We start from the raw sequence: 17,774 nt of genomic DNA, 5'->3' as shown, positions 1-17,774 counted from the left end.
TCTGCAAGGTAGTTTGGGCATAGCAATCATAAAAGTAACTAATACACGGACCTAAAGGGCGCTCCGTCAACCATGCAAAGAAACACAACCAGATCTTTCCAGGGATGTCCCTCCAGGGCACAGAGACCTAGAAAGTACAGCCTGATTCCCCACTGGGAAGCCGACTGAAGCTGATGCAGACTGAGCCCCTATCAGTCCTGGGGTAGAGTGTCAAGTAAATGGCACAGTATTTGCACTTCTAAACTACTGTGCTTGGTTCAGACAGAAGCATGCAACTCAAGGTGGCCAATCAGAGGTCACGAGAAGCCCTGGGATCTTTGTTACCACTCTCTTTCTCCCCCCACCCCTTTTCTTTCCCTTTCCATCTTCCCCTTCCAGTAGATCACCAGCCGTAGCACACTTGAGTATCCATAGGAAAGGTTTGCCAGGCACAGGAGGAAACCATCACACTGGGAAAGCATAGAAGCCCGGGGTAGCCGCATCATCAGAGCCCCTTGGCTGCTCTAGACAAGAGCAGATCATCACTTCATCTATTAAAGCAGTTGTTTTGCCAGATGTGGTGACTCACAACTGAAACCCCAGGCCTCGGGAGGCTACGGGAAGATGACTGGTACACATTCAAGGGTAGCCTGGGCTACATAATGAGATGACTCCCCACCCCCACCCCTAATCTCTAGAAGAACCAAAACTCATAATGGCCAGGTGTTGGTGGGTCTTACAGTCCTATCATTTCATTTCCACAGTGGTCCTATGGCTGCCTCTCATCTTTACTGTCATCCCAGAGTCAGAGTCAGAGGGCAGGTCACAGAGACAGAACTCTAAATCAAGAAGCTCACGTGTACTAAAGTCAGGACCCAGACCTGGGAATTTGCCCAAGGCCAAACTTACTAAGCCAGTTAGTGCAGGCTATCCCTGCCTGAATCCTTCAAAGCTTTCCCATAATCCCCTCCTTCTGCCTATTCCACTTCCACCAGAAAACCACCCACTGAGAACTTTGTACAAAACCCACCGACCCCTGACAAGAAGACGGTCCAGTTTACCCATCAGTCTTTAAAGTCTAGCTAAAAGTGTCTCACTAAATTGCCCAGGCTAGACCTGAATGCACTCTGTAGCCCAAGCTTGCCTTAAACTTGTGATTCCCCCCGCCTCAGCCTCCTAAAGGGCTGGGTAGATAAGCCTGCACCCTGAGGTCATGTTACACACTCTTAGCTCTGGGTTAATGATTCTTATATGTCGTATGTCTGAGTCACCACGGGGTTCCTTAGAACATCAACTGCAGCTCAGTAGCTTGTAAGCATTAAGGACCCGAGCTGGGTATCCCCAGAAGCTGCCCAAGAATATGGACAAAGAGACACCATAGACCTCTGGAACCCACTGGCCACTTATCCTGGCCAAGCTGATGAAGTGCCAGGCCAATGCGTGACCCTGTCTCAAACAGAAGGTGGGAGGCACCCGAGGAGCAGCACTTAACATCATCATCTCCTGACTTCTCCATGTGCACCATACAAACCCAACCTGTATCCAGCCTCCCCTGCCACATGCCACCCCCTGCTGGATTCCCCTCCCCAGAGTGGCCTCTTCAGTGGGCTGTGGTGAGAATCATCCAACAAGTACTGCAGGGCTTCTGTGCAGTTAGCTCTCCTTGGGACCGGTCATGGACATCCACTGTCCCACAGCAGTACCTCTGCTTGAGGACTAGTGACATTGGCGGCGGTGCCACTCGGCCATCCTGTGCACTGTAGAACACGGAGCAGCTGACATGTCTAACCATGGTCTCCTAGTAGCAGCCTTACCCTACGACAGGCAAAAAAAAATCTCCGAAGACTGCTGCAGGCTGCCCTACCTGAGGACCTTGCACAGGGAAGAGTAGAAAACATGGCACAGACCTCTTCTAATGTCGGACCTGTAAGTCTGGTACCTGAGGCTTAGCAAGAGTGGGTTCAATGAAGGGAGACAGCTGGAAGGTTGTGGAGGCTAAGGACATACCACAAGAAGCCCACCAGTATGCATTCCTGCCTGGAGCAAGCCTGAGTACCATAACACCAAGTCCTGTGAGTAGACGACTATTCACAGGAACCTCCCAGTGTGGTCAAGCCTCTTCAGTATCTTGACCAACCACGTAGCTCATTGTCTTCGTAAACAAGAAGAACTTGCCCCCGCAAGTTCTCAGAGAAAGCACCGTTCCCAGATGTCACGACTCAGCCCAGAAAGTAGGGGTGCAAATCGGGAACCTCAGCTCATCATGGAAGATGGGTGTGGGCTGGCAAAGACATCGTGGGGCGGGTGCTCAAAACCAGTTTGATTGCAGTTAACAGAAGAGGAAAAGGCAGCCAGGTTCCTCAGACTCAGCAAAGCAAGCTGGAAGGTATAATCTCCCCAGGTTTTCAAAAGCCACATGGGCCGACGTCTGAGGAGAGGCAGAGAAGTGTGCGATTCGGGCCTGATGGGAGGGTCCGGGTGCAATCAGAGAGGTTTTCAGAAACACCTGCCTTGTTCTCGACAGAGTTCGGCTCTGAATGTGCCCTGGGCCACACCCCTCCACCCTCACCTGCCTGTCTGCATCCCTGTCAGAAGGAGAGCGCCTTAACGATGCCTCCGTCCCCCATGATCGCTCTCATTTATGTGAAGGAGGAGGGAATTCATCTCTCTACATTCAGGAGACTGAGCTACGCCCCTTACCTTGAAGGCAGCGCCCCGATGGCTTAGCCCTCTGTCAATAGGGCCTTGATTCTGGAAGACTGAATTGGTGACTGAATGAATGAACAACTCTGAGCCCCGCCCCCCCGGGGGGGGCGGTGTCTGCACCTGCGACTTCCCTCACAACTTTCCTATGAAGAAAATTGTTCAGGGGTGGGGATGCCTGTGTTTGCAGGGAGCCAGGTGACTGGCAGACAGACCTCAGGCTGAATCTCCCCACCTCTAAGACTGCTGACTTACTTCTCTGCTGTATAAGGATTTTAACAGAAAACCCTCAGGTCAGACAAAGGAAGACTCTGGGGTCGGGCACTTGGTTCTGTAACTTGGAGCTTTCTTTCTAAACTTTAGGCAAGTTCGTGCTTAAGCTCCGTGGCTTTCACTGAACTCCTGTTTCCTCACTGGAACAACTGTGTGCTTATGATAGTAGCAGACACCCAGTAGGTGCTTCATAATGTTTTTTAAATTTTTTATTACATTTGTATGTCTGTTTTGTGTGTGTGTGTGTGTGTAAGCCAGAGGTCAACTTTCAGGACTCAGTTTTCTCCTTCCACCATGTGGGTCTTGGGGATCAAACTCAGGTCCTCAGGCTTGGCAACAAGCACTTTGACCCACTGCGCCATATAGCAGCCCCCAAATCCAGACCTTTCTGTGTCTGTCTATTCAGCCTGTAATGAACTAGATAAGGAATGGACAGTTTGCACATCCACCCTTATCTAACCAATTGATACATTAATTTATATCTGTGTGTGTTACTAAAGATTGAACCCAAAGGCTCTAAAAATACTAGAAAGGTTCTCTCACATTTAGCTCTCCTCTGCTGCTGCTGCTGTTGTTTCTCCTCCTCCTCCTCCTCTTCCTCCTCCTCCTCTTCTTCCTCTTCCTCCTCCTCCTTCTTAAGTAGTTTGAGATAATCTTGCTAAGTTACCCAGGCTGACCTCACACTTGTAGCCTAGGATAGCCTCCAACTCACTCCATAGCCCAGGATAGCTTTGAACTTGGCTTCCCGAGTAACTGGAATTGAGGGCATATTACCACTATACCCTTCCCATGCTCCCTTCTCTAGAATCTAAATTCCACACTGGAGTCAAATATACTGGGATGAATTCCATGCTTAGAACCTCTGAATGTGACTTGTTTGTCTGTTTGTTTGTTTTTGGTTTTTCGAGACAGGGTTTCTCTGTGTAGTAGTTCTGGCTGTCCTGGAACTCACTCTGTAGACTGGGCTGGCCTCGAACTCAGAAATCCACCTGCCTCTGCCTCCTGAGTGCTGGGATTAAAGGTGTGTGCCACCACGCCCGGCTGTGACCACATTTTTAAACAGGGTCTTTACAACAAGGTCCGCGTGTAGCCTTAAATCAATGGCCTCGGGAACACAAAAGACCAATACACAATGCAGGAGCAGTGGGGAGCAGATGTGAAGGCTCAGGAGGGAGGGGGGGGAACATGCAGCTTCTGGCAAAAGCAGATAGTCCAGGGTTGCTGAAGCCCCCCACCACAGCACCCAGAGGTGAGGCCAAAGCCTGCCCCTGAGCCTCCAGGAAGACGCAGCATCTGCCCAGTTCTGCACTGACTTTGTCCTCATAGAGACGGTTCCCATTCATCATTCTCCCCATCCTCTCGACTATCTCCTGGAAGTGTCCTATTCGCTGTCTGCACTGATACTGCCTGATACTCCCCTTCCAATGGGCTCGCACATATGTGGACACTTGTGTCTAGCTTCTTTCAGTTAGCAAAGTTTTGGGTTTTTAAAAAATGTGTATAAATGTTTTGCCCTGTGGACCTCAGTACACCCCTTTACATGTCCAGTGCCTGTAGAAGCCAGAAATCAGAGTCGGAGTCAGATCCCAAGAACAGGATGGAGTTACAGATGCTTGTGAGCTGGCGCAAGGGTGCTAAAAACCAAAGCCTAGTTCTCTGCAAGAGCAACTCTTACGCACTGAGCCATCGCTCCAGGCACTTAACACCATGCTTTGGAGATTCATCCATGTTGTAACACATTTAAGTACATTGCTCTTTTTTTGTGGCTGAATAATATCCCATTGCACGTGTGGATACCGCACAGACACACAGACACCATTGATCCTTTCATTAACTGATGAATAAATAGGTCATTCCTGCCTTTGCTGCTGAAGATTTTCATGTGCTTGAAGACCTGTTTCAAAGGTCTTGGGTGCACACACCCAGGAGTATACACTAATTCTGTGCTTGGGAGTCACAGCCAAACTTCATTTCCCCGGGCAGGATCTGAGTGGCAGGGATAGACTGCTAAACCCTGACCTAGACAGGAAATGTGAAGTTTCTATGCTCATACTTAAGAGGAACAAAGTAGACAGAGAGAGGAGGGAGACGGGGTGGGGGGTGGGGGTGGTTCTGATCTATCTGGTTTTCCTGACTTTTGTAGAGATGCAGATGAAGGAGAATTAAACATCCTCTCTGCAAATGCATATATTTTGTATGCAACATAAGATATATCAGACCTGGGGAGATGGCCCAGTCGATGAAGTGCTAGCCATGCAAGCATGACAGCCTCAGTTCGAATCCCCAGCACCCACCTTAGCCAGGCACTGTGGCGCATAACTGTAAACCCAGTACCAGAGAGGCAGACAAAGGAAGATGCCTGCGGTTTGCTGGGAACCCAGTCAGAACAACAGGTGAGCAGGTGAGGAGCCTGCAGATGAGGAGCCCGCAGAGTGAAATATGGCCACCCTTGATCCTATGGGCCAGCACACCCTCCTGACCCCAGGCTGGGATCTAGAGCCTCGGCTTTCTCCTCAATGGGAGACCCTCTAAAGAGAGACTCCGGCCAAGCTGGACACTGTCTGGACCAGAGGTGTCCACAGAGGAGGAGACTGAGCAGGGAGAAGTGATTGATGGGCAGTGGGTGACCCCACGGCTGTTTCGTTGACAAGAGGTTAGATCAGGGTTTCTGTGGCTCCCAGCCTGACAGACAGATATGACAGGAGGCAATGGGCCTTCTGATGCTGCTGGTGCCCTTCTGAGAGAGGAGGGCACGGCCAGATGCACAGCCAGCAAGGCCGTCCCCATGGCCACTGACATGTTAGTGACAGCTTCTCCTCGGTGTTCAGCCACCTGCCAGTCCTCAGCTCAGAAGCTTGGCCCACAGGAACTGATCTCCTGTGGGGTCAGCTCAAGCATGCACGAGAACCATGCCGGCAGATGATCGGTGTAGACTGTTGGGGTAGCAAAGGGTGAATTTCTTGGGCTCACCTCTACTCTCTGGCTTATAACCAGAAATGGGTGTTTTGCCTTTCAGGGCCTCAGTTTGTGGATCTGTACAATGGAGCTAAGACTACTAGCTGCTACCTGGGGTTGCAGAAGTAAAAGCGAATGATCAGGATGAAACATCGGAAAAGAAAACTCTGTTTGCAGCATGAAAACTACATGACATTCACGTTTCCAGGTCCACAAATCAAGTCATTGTTGTTTCAATTGTTTGTTTTGCTGCTGTAGAGACAGGGTCACAAGTAGCCCAGGCTGTCCTCAAAATCACCAAGTAGCCCAGGCTAGCTTCAAAGTCTCCAGGTAGCTGAGGATGACTTTGAATTCATGACCCTCCTGTTTCTGCCACCTAACTGTTGGGGACTACAGGTATGCATGTTCATATCCTGCTGGTGTGGTACTGGGGATCAAACTCAGGGCTTTGTGTATGCTAGACTAGGACTCTGGTGCAGTCCCCCTGCCACCAACAGCTGCCTCCCAGCCTCCAAATCAGGTTCTTCCTGGCACCTTGCTGCTTCAACTCTCTTCTGTATTAACGGCAGTATGTTTGTGTAGTGCAGCAAACTGCAATCGATTCTCTTGTGGGTTTGTTTTAGTAAGGGAACAAGGTGTCACATAGCCCAGGATAACTAACAAAGAATTCTATAGCCAAGCATGACTCTGAGCTAGCAATCCTCCTGTCTCTGTATCCTGAGTGCCAGGATTACAGGCATGCACAGGGGCAATGTGGCTGAGATGGACCACAAAGGCTTCTCCACTGAACTACAGCTGATGCTCGGGGCTGGAGACATCTGTGTGTCAGAGACTATGCTCTTCGTTGCAGGATGCTGAACATCAGACCAGGCTCTGGCCACAGGGCTCCACCCTGAACAGTGGCAACCTCAAATGCTCCTAGCTCCTGGGAGCAGAAAGCTGTTCCCAGGCCCACAAAACCCAAAAATGTTTGTTATATAGCCCATTATGGATGAAACAAAACCCCAAAATATTTTTATATAGCCTGTTATGGACAGAGCTTGCCAAATTCTGTGCTAATCTGATAATGTCTTTTGTGCAAATGGGAAATCCAAGACTCTAGGGGACATGAATTGCCCAGATCTCTCACGCTGGGTCCTGGTGGCTAGATAACTCTTTCTATAGTTGACTTAGGCTTTATTTTCTCTCCTGCATTCTTGCTACGACATTACTCAGCCTCCTGGGCAGGAAGACTTTTAGCTTCCAGGGAGAATAAATCAGTCCGATTTCCACAGCATAATTTGGGGAAACAATTCGATCCCCTTCTGAATAGTCACACTCCGTGACACAGAAATGATTCTTCCAAAAAGTGCCACCTAAGGGAACGGCCACAGATGTTCATGGAGCCTGAGAGCTGTGCTTATAGCTCGCACAGTCACAGAACCAGTTAGAATGTCCCCCGAATTAAGAAAGCAGCCAGAACAGCATACAATGGGGACATGGGTGACTCACACACAGGATGCATTTTGATGAGACACCACCCAGCCTTACAAATGATTGCATTGGGGAGAGGGGACACCCCATACACACACACACACATACACAAACACACAGCACTCCATATTCAGTCTCTCCTTCTTCATACATATATATTTCAATTAAGAGAGGCTGTTGAGGACTGGAGAGATGGTTCAGCGGTTAGGAGCACTGACTGCTCTTCCAAAGGTCATGAGTTCAATTCCCAGCAACCACGTGGTGGCTCACAACCACCTGTACTGGGATCCAATACCATCTTATGGTGTGTCTGAAGAGAGGTACAGTGTACTCACATAAAATTAAATAAAACAAAACAAAACAAAATAAAAAAAGAGAGTCTATTGAAACACACACACACACACACACACACACGCAGAAGTTTGGGTGTGGAAGGAACAGTGCATCTTTTCAGCATTTTTTTTTTGGTGTTTTGTTTTTGTTTTTGTTTTTGTTTTTTTTCAGGAAGATGCTTAAATACTCTGAACAGCATGAGAGAGCAAGCCGGAGGCTTACGACGGAGCAGAAACTGTAGCCAACTCTTAGAGGTAGGTGTAAATAGGCAACTCACAGCAAAAATACCAGCAGCGGCACCCATGGGCTACTGTGTGTTCCCTCACTAAAACACTACAGCAGCTCAGGGCAAAGAAGTTTGACCCACTGGGCTGGCAAAGCTCAGGCAGAATTGTGGGTGCTTAGTCAGTGAAGGTGCAGACGCGATGCCAGGCTCTGCACCTGGGGCCCCAGATCACAATAACATTCCTGGAAAGCAGTTGCTGGAACCTACTGACCTTAGGTGTGTACACACCCCTAGACCCCAGGCAGCACCTAGGAATGCATCTTTTAGAGGTGCAGGTCCCCAGATGTCACTCACTGGCCTCTGGTCTCTCTGACAATCGCTCTACCAGCCGCAGCACACTGTCTCTCACCTACTGCACAACTCCACCTGGTCCACAGGGCTCTGACAGCAGAGGCCAATCAGAGTCTCTGGGACACTGCACACTGGACTTAAGAGAAACCCTCAGCTGTGGGGCTCCGGATCTGGTCTCTATAAGCAGTTGTCCAATGAGCTAGATGATACAACTACCAAGTAACACTCCTGCTGTGATGAACTTGACCTCTGGAAATCAGGAAGTGAGAAAGAGCGGGACAGATTCTCTCTCCTCCCTTCTTCAATGTACCATTTCTGAGGCATGGCTTCCTGTCCTAACAAATCCCATGTGGCTAAGCAATTGCATCTGTTGTGTCCGTGTGGCTCACAAGGATGCAGGAAGGGCAGAGTTGGAGACACACTGCCTTCCCTTGCTTTGTCTCTCTCCTTCACTGTCCTGGGAACTGTCCTCTTAAACTAGCACCTAATCCCTGTCTCCAGCTCTCTTCTAGCCCAAACTGGGACAACTGGTGTCATGCTTAGACATCTAGAGGCTCCATAGCTTACAATGGGTTCTCTCCTGATAAGCCAGTCTTGAGCCAAGAATGCATGTATGACACTTGGTCCTCCTGCACACAGCTACCATAGAGCACTGGTTATTAACCTGTGTGATTGTAATTACCCGAGAGCTCCAGCTCACTGCTGCTGGCCAACCTGTCAATAGAGCATCGCAACACACCTCACTCACTAGTCTGGGAAAACATTGTCATTCCGTGCAGCATCCTGAAGCAAGAACCTCAAGTCAAACCATTGTATGTTAAGGGCAGTCTTTATCCACAAGACCTTGAGGCAATGGCAGTGGAAACCTGGTTGGTAGCACATCCACTTGACTTGGTGCCGTGATAAAACACCTAGTAAAGCTAAGGGAGGAAGGGTTTGCTTAGGGTTCATCACAATGGGGAAGGCATGGTTATGACAGGATCAGGAGGGGGCGGGTCACGGAGGCATCCACAGTCAGGAAGCAGAGAGAGATGGACGCTGGTGCTCAGCTCACAGTCTCCTTTTTATTCATTTGGGAACCCAGCCCAAAGCATGAGTTCACCCAGACTCAGGAAGGACTTTTCACCTCAATCAAAGCAATCTAAATGTTTAGGAAAAGTTTAGAAATCGTTAGGGAAGATGGGACAGAGAACCCATTGTCAGAATGGTGTATGAATAAGAAATCTATTGTGATACTGTGTTTCCTAGAAAGGGTAGGGTGTGTGTGTGTGTGTGTGTGTGTGTGTGTGTGTGTGTGTATGTGTGTGAGAGAGAGAGAAGAGAGAGAGAGACACTCTGTGTGTGAGAGTATGTGTGTGAATATTTGAGAAAGAGTGTGTGTGTGAGTGTGTGTACAAGAAAGACAGTGTGTGTGAGAAAGAGTATGTGTGTGTGTGAGAAACAGAGTGTGTATGTGAAAGAGTGTGAGTATGAGTGTGTATGTGAAAGAGAGAGTATGTGTGTGGTGTGTATGTGTGTGTGGTATGCGTATGTGTAGTATGTGTGTCTGTGGTATGTATATAGTGTATGTGTATGAGTGTGTGGTGTATATGTATAGTATGTGTATGTGGTGTGTATGTATGGTGTGTGTGATGTATGAGTGTGTGCATGTGTGTCTGTGTGTATGGGTGACGTGTGTGTGTGTCTGTGTGTGTGTGTGAGTGTGCCCACACACAGAAGTGAGGGCCAAAGAGAAAGGCTGTACAATTCCCTGGAGCTGGGTCTTCAAGCAGCTGTGAGCCACCAACCCTCAGTGCCAGGAAACAAACTTGGGTCCTTGGTAGAGTGGCAAACGCCCTTACCCCCAGGCCCCCTTTCCAGCTCCCCTCTTTTTACTTTTTATTCTTAAACCTGGTTTGACCAGACTGCCCAGGCTTGAACTCGTGATCCTCCTGAGTCCCCAGGATGTTGGGCCAGTGCTGCCAGGCCTGCTCGTACATTCCTTAGTAATTTTAAAAGATAATTGTGAAAACTCGCTTTCAGGACAAGAGCCGAGAAAGCAGACCAGCGAATAATTAAGGATTGACTGTGCCGGTCTGGGTTCAAGGGAAGATGTTTGGACCTCTGCTGCTATCTCCCTGGGTGGGCCACACAGAATTCTAGCTCATTACCTAATAAAATGTGAATTTAATATCGCCATTAAGAGTAAGCGATTGATCTGGTTGGAAAAGCATCCTACCAGAAGATAAAAGCCCGGGCTGTTGACATCTGCATGCGGAGAAAGACCCCTTCGTATTTTCCCACTGTACTCTGCTGCTTTCCACAATAGAAACTTAGGGAGAGCAAACAGAATCAGCATCACAGGGCCCCCTTTTAATTTACACCCATGAAATAATTCCGACGCTCATGCCTAAAGTGTTTAATGTTTATTCTGGAAATGTCAGCGACGCTCTGAAATTTACTTCAATATTCTCGAAGCATTATTTCTCCATTAATATGTGAATGAAGAAGAAGTGTGTCACCATGTCCCCCCCTCCCCCAGCCCCCTACACAGTTCTTGACATCTTTTCTTGATGAGCCGAGGCCTGGTTTGAATTTGAATTTGATACTCGTGATCACCAATTGCACACACATTGAAGACAACATTTTCTACTGTCGAGAAACCTGGCTTTCATTCTTTCTGCTGGGGCAGGAAATGCCCAGCCTGCTCAGCCCTGGGGTGGCCTTCCCCACTATGGTCACAAGAACAAGCATCTATGGCTGATCATGCCCACTCCTCCCTAGTAAGGTATGCACCAGAGCCAAGAAGGTGTGTCCCCTTCCCATTTACACACAGAGACACTGTCATCCCTTCATCCAGAACAGCAGTCCCCAACCTGTGGGTTGTGACCCCCTTGGGGGTCCTGTGGCCCTTTCCCAGAGTCACCTAAGACTACTGAAAAGCACAGATATTTGTGTTACAGTTCAAAACAGTAGCAAAATTACAGTTACAAAGTAACTGTAGCAATGAAAATAATTGTATGGTTGGGATCACCACTACATGAGGAACTTTATTAAAGAGTCACAGCATTAGGAAGGGGGCAGCTCAGATACAGGGGTTCAATAGACAGTCCCGGGTCCCAGTGTCATGTGCCTTCCTGTGCTTCCTGTGCCCAGTGTCCACCTATATCCATGGCTTGTCTTCAGTTGGCTGACTAGGCTCCTGACTCTATCCACCTTGGGCTAGAACTGGCTGGAGAAAGCTAAGTCAATAAGGAGAGTCAAAGACTTGTTCCTCTGTCCTTAGAGCTTTTATGTCCCAAGGGGACACAAGTCACCCCCCAGGAAGACTCGTGAGCAGGCAGACAGAGGTCACATGCCAACACCGATTGCCAGCCATGGGAGGACATCTTGGAAGTGCGCCTTTCCATGTTGGCCAAGCTTTCAGATCAGAACACAGCCCTGCCCACATCCAGACGGCATCTCCACGAGAGACCAGTATCCAAGCTATCCAGCTATGCTGCCCTAAAATTCATAACCCGTAGATCTTCTGGGGTGACAAATATTCACACGTTTTAATTTTTGGTTTATGTCAGGGTTGGGGATTGAATCTAGGACTCCTTACATGCTAGGCAAGTGTTCTACCTTAAGCTATATCCCCAGTCCCTTCTTGTTGTTTTAAGCCATTAAACTTTGAGGCACAATCACATTGCTTAATGGCACTTAGGTCAACATTGGATATATGACAGTGGCCTCATGAAATGACATCATTTGCTAACATCACAGCCACCTTAGTTTTGGGTACATATGCTCTACAATGTTCCAGCAACAACACAATTGCTTAATTCCATGTGTCTCAGAACATACCCCTGCCATCTAACAAAGTGGGACTGCAGTTTGTTACACAGCAGGTAATACGGGCAGTGTTTAAAGAGAGGGAACAGGTAGTACCCAGTACAGTTAATTAAAATGTTTTAAAATGGTTACTCAGTAAATGGATGAATTTAGGGAAAAGGGGAGGGACAGAAATGAGTTAAATGAGAATAGGCCTAAGAGAGATGCTTTAATGGATAAACACATTTGCTTGGCAAATTTGAGGACCTAGCTGCAGATCCTCAGAACCTGTGTAAAGTCAGATACAGGAACAAAAATGTCTGTAACTCTAGCATTCCCGTGGAGACATTTGAGGTTGGGGCTGGGGATTTAGCCAAGCCAGCACAAGACCCTGGGGTTCGGTCCTCAGCTCAGAAGGGGTAGGGGTAGAGACAGAAGAATCCTGGATGCTCACAGGCCATCTGGCTCTACAGCAGTGAGCATGGGGCCCTGTCCCAAACAAGCTGAGAGGTGAAGACAGATAGATACCGAGGTTGTCCTCTGCCAGTATATGCTTGCTCTCTCTTGCTCTTACACACACACACACACACACACACACACACACACACACACACACACACACACATTAAAGCAAAATTGAGAAGAGGCGAAGGAACTTCCAGCCTTCACTTTCCATAGAAAACCTTCATTCCTGTGGTGAAACAATTTAGGTCACTTTCTCTGTATACATAAGAAATACATAACTTCAAAGGCCTTGGGATGTTAAGGGTCCTTTTTTCTTTTACTATGTGTGCAGGGTACTATCAGAGAGCTAACATTCTCACCTGAATATACCCTATTAGCTCCTGCCCCTGGCTAAATCAGGCAACCTCTTCCCAGAGTACAGGCCCCCACTCCCAGAACACCCCACTATTAAAGACTAGCTGGAGAGGGCCACTGTCCCGTGTCAGAACAACTATGTTGCCAGCCCAGGTTCCTGGCATCAGGGTGTTGGATGAAATCTTTAGGAACACTGTATCTCAGTCCAATGAAATACAATGTCCTCTCTGGTTTTCTTCACTCCCTTAACTGCTAGGGCAAGCCCACCAGCTCCCTCAGGAGCAGCTGGTATCACACCCTTCCAATTCAGCCATCTTTTTCTTCTTCCTGCTTGCTTCTCATTCATTCCTCATTCATTCATTCATTCATTCAAACATTCAACCACTGAGCGTGGACCTGGGGCCATACTTGATTGAGGAATTATGTGTAGGCCAGCATCACTACCAGCTTGACTAAGAATCGTCTGCCTCTGTGTGGTTGCCTTTGTGTTCACATTGAAGTTCAAGGTTCGTCTTTGCTGTGTATTTCCTCATACGCTTGTGACGAGTGTGTGGGTGAACGTGCATGTGTTATATGCACGTGGAGGGCAGAGGTTGGCATCCAATGTCCCCTCAACTGCTCTCCACCTTATCGACTGTATTGGGTCTCTCACATGAACCCAGAGCTCAGCGGTTCACCTCGTCAAGTTAGCCAACCTGTCCAGGCATCCCCATGCCTTGGCATTGCAGACTCCATGCCACAACCACCTGGCATTTACACGGGTGCCTGAGATCCCAACTCAGACCCTTACCCCCTTCTTGAAGCCCAGTCTCAGAAATTCTCAGTCATTATCTCCTCAGATTTTCCTTTGCCTCTTTATTTTGCCCCTGGAATCTCAAATATAAGTCTGTGCCAACCCCAAACCACCCCCAAGCATCCTGTAGAAACTCTACAGCATTTTCCATAACCTTCCACTCTCTGCTTCAATGTGGATATTTTCTGCTTACCACTCTTCCAGTTTACTGATCCTTTCACCCGTATCCAGTCTGTAATCAAACCCCTGTCTTATTACCAGCTTCCGTTATTGCCGTTGTGATTGTTAGAGAGCCCATTCTTGTTTTGCATGGGTCCCTGATCTCCGCGCAAAGTCTCCATCTTCCTGTGAAGTCTCTTGCATAGCTCATAGAGATTTAACGTCTCACAATAAAATGTAAACAACTAAGATGAGAGCCCACCAAGAAGGCACACATTTCAACAGGACAGAGTGACAGAAGCCAGATATCAGAGGGAAAAAAATGACTTCATCTGTTTCTATGTACTTCTAGACAGAAGCCAGATGGCTCATGGTTTCAGAAGGGTAAAGGGGACACAAGGTAGAGAGAATGAGAACGCTGGGGGTGGGAACTGTATGGCCATTGCTATGGCATTCATACAGAACTATCCACCAAACAATATATTCTAAATACGTGCCATCTATTTTATCTCAAAACATTGTTTATTAAAAACAAAACAAAAACTAAATTGAACTCACTGGGAGATAGCTCCTAATGCTGGCAAATCCCAGGACATAAGAATTCAAACTGGATTAAATCATGGTAAAGTCAAAAAGTCTGTATTTGGTAAATTAAATATCTGGCTCTCCTCAGGGTCTGGGTTTTTTGTTTGTTTGGTTTTTTTTTTTTTTAGGGGGGTGTTTGGGTTTCTTCTTTTCCTTTCCTGGTTTTCAGTCATATGATTTTTGTCTCCTAATATGTCTGGTAAATTTTTATTGAATTCCTAAAATTAGAGGAGACAATTGGAGTTGCTTAGTGATGTCACCTCTCTCTAGGGAGAACTTAATTTTCTCTTCTGGCAGGCATCCGGGAGGTTGGTCACATTAATCCAGTCAGGTTCGGGGCAGATCTGATGCTAGGATTTATTTTTATAAACAATGATTTATTTCTAGTTTAGCCTTATGGGCAGAGTACAATCCCTTGGGTCCCTGCTGCACACATCAGTATTTGTAAGCCTTCTGCTTTGTAAGTCTTGGGATCCATTATTCCCCTAGCAACACAAGGGACAGGACAGGAAGTTCTCTTCAGCTTCTTAGACTCTTGGCTGCCATATTGGAATTAGCAACGACTCCTGGAGGCCATTTTGGAACTAGCATAGACTTCTGGCAGCCATTTTGGAATTAGTAACGGCCTCAGAGGAAAAGTAGCATTGAGCCCTGAATTCACCTTAGGACCTCTGTTCTTTCTAGGATGACAGCTACTCAAGCTCTAACTTGGTACCTTGCTGATGTCTTCTAACAAGTTTTAAAACAATATTTTGGTACCAATTCCCAAGTTCTTCTTGACAGTAGTACAACTTGCCATGGCATTCTAAAAGCAGACATTCTTGTGGGATGCTAGGAAAGCCTTGGAAACCTTGGAGCCTCCCTTCAAGAAACTTGTTATGAGTGTTTGAGAAAGACTACAGTACTGTGTGCAAGGCTGCCAAGCCAGCACCCCAGGATATGCTCTCCCCAGCATCAGACATGACTTAGGAATCCCATCCATGAATGCGGGATAAGATCATATCTACCCACTCTTCTTGGACCTCATCATCACAATCTCCTCTCAACACCACCTTCATCTCTTTCTTTTCTTCATCCTCTCCTCCTCCTTTTTCATAACTTACTGAGACCAAACTATGCTGCTTTTATGTATGTTCATGAGTGTAGGGTCCTGTCCACTAAAGCATGGGTAACCTACCATGGGCCACAGCACAGAAGGAAACCCATTCTCCCTCTTCCTCCAACAGCCATCAAGTGTGCATAGCTCTCACATGCATAAGACTGCCAACAGCTATCCTATGCGTAAGACCGACTCTCCAAAGTGGGATTTGAGCAGTGGGGATGATTTTTTTTTTCAGGCCTCCTCTTTTAGGAGGAAAAAGGTACAGACAGGGGATTTTGAGATGAATTTGGTAACATGCCGGTTTGTCAGACAAAAAAAAAATCACAGGAGTGGAGAGCAGACAAGATTACTTGATCATCTTCGCTGAACACCTCAAGATTTGTTCAGCAGAACTTCACCTCATCTTCTCAGGACAAAATCCAGACTATTTAATCCAGTGAAGCGTGTCCAATTCCAGTAACAGATTAAAGCCCATCAAACCAGAGTTCTACCGTAAAGAGAGACGAATTTATCTTGATCTCATAACAAGATGACTTCCACTCTTAACACGGAGTCAGGCTGCTCCTTCACATGATCCTGCACATGTCTTATGCAGCCAGCCAAGATTGCCATGAGCTCATGAGTGTGACAGCCATGTCTGACTCAGAAGGATACCACATAGGCGACATTCGATCCAGTTCAAGACCTTACGATCTTTCTCTCCCCTCTTCCTTGCTGCTCTCTGGGCTCCAGGCAGAAGGGCACAGATGCCCCAAGTCGTGACCAAGTTCCATCTTTATTTATTTATTTATTTATTTATTTATTTATTTATTTATTTATTTTGTTGGGGCGGTGGCGATGCCACTGTGTGGCCATGGGGAGGTCGGAGGACAACCCTGAAGGGCTGGTTCTCTCCTTGCCTCTGAAGAACTGGGTATTGAACTCAGGCATCAGGCTTGGGCAGGGAGCACTCTGACCCATGGAGGCACCATACTGCGCGGAACTTCCATTTTTTAAAGATCCTGACAGTATGAATATATCTGACATGCAGGCCTGTCTTCAGTGATAACTATTCACCATCTCATCCGAATCCTGGAGTGGATCACTTTATCTATTAAAAAAGAAGTTTTGCCTGGCAGTGGTAGTGGTGGTGCACGCCTTTAATCCCAGCCCTTGCGAGACAGAGGCAGGTGAATTTCTGAGATTGAGGCCAGCTTGGTCTACAGAGTGAGTTCCAGGACAGCCAGGGCTATACAGAGAAACTCTGTCTCGAAAAACAACAACAACAACAACTAATGATGATGATGATGATAAAGAAGTTTTATTGAGATGTGTGATGATTTGTATATGCTGAGCCCAGGGAGTGGCACTATTAGGAGGTGTTGTCTTGTTGAAGTGGGTGTGGTCTTGTTGGAGTAGGTATGGCCTTGTTGGAATAGGTGTGGTCTTGTTGGAGTGGGTGTGACCTTGTTGGAGTAGATGTGCCATTATAGGCATGGTCTTAAGACTTTCAACCTAGCTCCCTGGAATTCGGTATTCTGCTAGCAGCCTTCAGATGAAGATGTAGAATTCTCAGCTCCTCCTGCACCATGCTTGCCTGGATGCTGCTATGCTCCTGCCTTGATGATAACGGAATGAACCTCTGAACCTGTAAGCCAGCTCCAATTAAATGTTGTCCTTATAAGAGTTGCCTTGGTCATGGTGTCTGTTCACAGCTGTAAAACTCTAACTAAGACAAGGTATAATTGACATATCCTAGAATCCACTCATTCCCAGTGTACAATATAATTCCATGACTTTAAGAAAATGGACAAAATTAAGGTCGTCATCGCATGGCAATTATAGAACATTCCATCACCTCAGAAAGACACCCCCACGAGATTCACTGTTCTCAGTCCTGAGCGACTCTTCTCTGCTCCGTCTTTCCCTATTTCATCTTCTCTGAGCATCTCGTGCAAGCAGAATCATTCAGTCGGCGGTGTTTTATGTCTGTCTTCTTTTATTTATCACAGTGGATCTGCACCGTGGGTGTTCTTATCCTCACTCCAGAGATGAGAAAATTGAGGACTGGAGAGGTTAAGAGACTTGCTTGATGTGAATTAGATGGTCAAAGGAAAGGGCACTGAGATTGGAGCCCATATCTAAAAGCTTTTCCTCTTTACAAACCAGTCTCCTTCCCCATCCCCATCCTACATGAGCTTCCCGAGAGACAGTCAAGTCCTAAACCCTGGGTGCTGAGCACAGGACCTGAC

At 47.4% G+C, this 17,774-nt stretch overlaps 1 protein-coding gene across 1 annotated transcript in view; it reads right to left on the bottom strand.

The window, feature by feature from the left end:
• Ksr2 (kinase suppressor of ras 2) overlaps positions 1-17,774 on the bottom strand; it is a 368,380-nt gene that overhangs the window by 121,081 nt on the left and 229,525 nt on the right. The window lies entirely within an intron of this gene.

Source organism: Mus caroli, chromosome 5 (assembly GCF_900094665.2).
Source record: "Mus caroli chromosome 5, CAROLI_EIJ_v1.1, whole genome shotgun sequence".
In the NCBI taxonomy this organism is placed as follows: domain Eukaryota; kingdom Metazoa; phylum Chordata; class Mammalia; order Rodentia; family Muridae; genus Mus; species Mus caroli.
Note: the sequence above shows the minus strand (reverse complement) of the source record. Positions and strands in the feature narration are given on the sequence as shown.